Raw genomic sequence first — 542 nt, forward strand, 5'->3', positions numbered from 1 at the left:
CTATTTATCCTTTCACTGGTGTGAAACTATGAAGTTTTGAATGTTATACAACCAACATGAACTTCTTGAATAAATTGTGTAACAGATCCATGACTTGATGGCAATTTCTGGGAAGCGCTCACGTTAATGAAGTTTAGATAGATCAAATAATAAATTAAAATCGAATTACTTAAGTAATGGTTTACAATATTATGTTAGGTAATAAATAATTGATAAATTCACCTGCTAAAGTAGGTCTTTTTCAACTTTTATTTATAACAGGTACTTACTTAGGTGAATGTTTTGCCATACATCCATTAGTGTACATAGTGTACATTATATTATATAATATATAAACTATATAGTATATAATAGCATAGTATAAACTATGCTATTTTCAATAACGCCTACTCTAAGTTATTATATTTACCCACAACAGTTGCTATTTGACTGAAATAATCATGTGAAATAAATGTTTCATGTAATACCTTGTTTCATTTTAAATGTACCACATCAAGATATAAGGTGTACCAACAATTATCATAGGCAATAAAACCTCAAAA

This window comes from Helicoverpa armigera, chromosome 25 (assembly GCF_030705265.1).
Source record: "Helicoverpa armigera isolate CAAS_96S chromosome 25, ASM3070526v1, whole genome shotgun sequence".
NCBI classification, from domain to species: Eukaryota; Metazoa; Arthropoda; class Insecta; order Lepidoptera; family Noctuidae; genus Helicoverpa; species Helicoverpa armigera.